The 2,540-nt window shown below is 40.6% G+C and overlaps 1 protein-coding gene across 1 annotated transcript in view; it reads left to right on the top strand.

Annotated features, from left to right (window-relative positions):
• The window catches only part of GSTCD (glutathione S-transferase C-terminal domain containing), a 138,652-nt gene that overhangs the window by 106,260 nt on the left and 29,852 nt on the right, over window positions 1–2,540 (top strand). The window lies entirely within an intron of this gene.

Below are 2,540 nucleotides of genomic sequence, written 5' to 3'. Positions count from 1 at the left end.
CATGATTCAGTTAGCTGAGCTGGCTATACTGCTCTTGAGTTACATCATCACCCAGGTCAAATGTGTGGCACAGGCATTTCTTTTTTCTTTGAACTAAACTTCTAAGATTCAAAATCTTAAGGAAAAAGTAGGATCACAATAGTTTTTAACTGTATAAAAGAGTTATATATTAAATAATTTTAAAAATAAATAACTATTCCACTGCTAAATAAAATAATGATAAAACTAGTTTAATCGTCAACAAAATTTTATTCTGGAAATACTAGCATCTGAAACTTGTTGAGCATATTCTTTTGGTAACTTGATTTTTATGCATTGTATCAAAATTGTAACAACAATAACAAAATTTTAAAGAAAAACAAAATCCAATCTACCTCCCCTAATCCATGAAATGATTTTCTCCTCATGTTCTTAATAAGTTCTTGTCCTTAAGGTTAATTATTGTTGCAAAATCTAAAAATGCAAATATAATTTTAGTTATGTTTTCACTCAATATTGTATCAAAAAAGTTTTTCCCTATTGCAAATAGTTGTAAATGTTTTCATCAAAACAGTACTAAAATGTGACCACATAATATGTGTTTAAGGAAATGTACCATTATTTATGCAATTGTTGCCACCATTTATTAGAAGTTTGCTATTTTTAGTCTTCTGCCATATTAAATAATTTCCTCACAGTGATCATCTTTTAACATAAAAGTCTAGGATTTTATGTCATTTTTCAAAAAATACAATTAAACTGGGGCACATTCTTTGCTTATGAGCTCTCTAGAATGGACAAAATAGTTACAATGATTACTGCACTCCCAGAAGAAAAAAAATGTGGAAGAGCTCATAGACTGGTGTGAATGACGTATATCTGAATGATGGCAATTGGAGGGCTGGTCTTATTCTTTTACTTTCTTAGGAAATAAGGAGTAAATAAATAAGGACTCCTAGGAGAAACAGGCAGGTGTCTGTTTTATTATTTTAAAAAGCAACAATTTCATGATTGGAGTAAGAGGAAGAAAGCTCATACGTGAGAATTCTGTAGAAACAGAGTCCGGTACATGGCATCTTCTTTCCTCCCTAACAGTTCTCCTGGGAACGGAGACCGGGAAGAGGGAAGCGTTTGACACCCAGGGTACTCTGACGGGTTTTATTATACAAAGGATCCAGGATATTCCCATAAAGACAAACATGAGGACAAATTTAGGGTAGAACTAGGAATGATCATGATGAAAGTGACAATTCTGCCCACTTTTCTCCATCCAAACCGATGCTCCTCTCCTATCTTCCTTGGCCTGGATTACTGTGAGAGACTCCTAATGGTGGCGCTGCCTTCTGCCTCACTCCACTAATCCATACTATTCATTGCAGCAGCTGAAACTTCTGTTATCACCCATGGTCTGGCTCCTGTTGCCTCTCCAGCCTGATTTCCATCCCCACACCCTGCTCCCCATGCCCACCATCACCGTCACACTTTGTGCCCAGCTACACCAGTTTTCTCAGTTCTTCAAACACAGTATATTTCTCACCTTGGGCCTTCATATATGTTTCTCTGTCTGCCTGAAACACTACTTCATTGCCCCAGCTAATTTCTATTAATTGTTCAGGCCTCAGTAAATATGTTAGTTTTCCATATTTTTTTAAAAATATGTTTTTATTGATTTTAAGAAAGAGGAAGGGAGAGGGAGAGATAGAAACATCAATGATGAGAGCAAATCATTGATCGGCTGCCTCAAAACCCTGACCGGGAATTGAACCATGACCTCCTGGTTCATGTGCCAATGCTCAACCACTGAGCTATAACAGCGGGGCTACTTTTCCATATTGATTGAATAAAACCTGCCATAATCATCAGGTGTAGGTGCTCTGATAACACATTATATGTCTTTTATTAAACACTTATCACTGTATTATAATTGCCTATTTTACTTATATCATTACAACTGTAAGCTTCAAGAGTTCAAAGACCTTGTTCACTTTTGTACCATATTATCTGGCATACTTCCTGGCACAGGATAAGGATCAATCTATATATATAAAAGCCTAAGCGACCATTACGACCAGTCGACCGGCTGGTCACGCACTGACCCAGACCTTGCTTCTGGGGTCCAACAGCCCTGAATTTGGCTCACCTGTACCCTGAACCCAGACAGGAGGGAGGAGGGAGCCCGATTCTTCACAGAATCGGCTGTTGGTTAGCTTATTGCTGGGGCCAACCTCCTGTGGTCCCTCCCCTCGGCCAGCGGGCTCCCTGATTGGCCCCGATGGGGGGGGCAGCAGGCCAACCTCCCATGGTCCCTCCCCCTGGTTGCCCGCCAGGCCGAGGGACCCCACCCATGCACAAATTTTGTGCACTGCGCCTCTAGTATTATATATTCTATACCAGAGGCCCAGTGCACGAAATTTGTGCATGGGAGAGGGTCCCTCAGCCTGACCTGCACCCTCTCCAATCTGGGACCTCTGGCTCCTAACCGCTCACCTGCCTGCCTGCCTTAACCACTTTGCCTGCAGCTGATCCCCTAACTGCCCTTCCCTGCTGACTTGATCCCCCTA

Source organism: Myotis lucifugus, unplaced genomic scaffold (assembly GCF_000147115.1).
Source record: "Myotis lucifugus unplaced genomic scaffold, Myoluc2.0 scaffold_182, whole genome shotgun sequence".
Taxonomy (NCBI): domain Eukaryota; kingdom Metazoa; phylum Chordata; class Mammalia; order Chiroptera; family Vespertilionidae; genus Myotis; species Myotis lucifugus.
The sequence above is the reverse complement of the archived record's forward strand: the minus strand, read 5'-3'. Positions and strand labels throughout refer to the sequence as shown.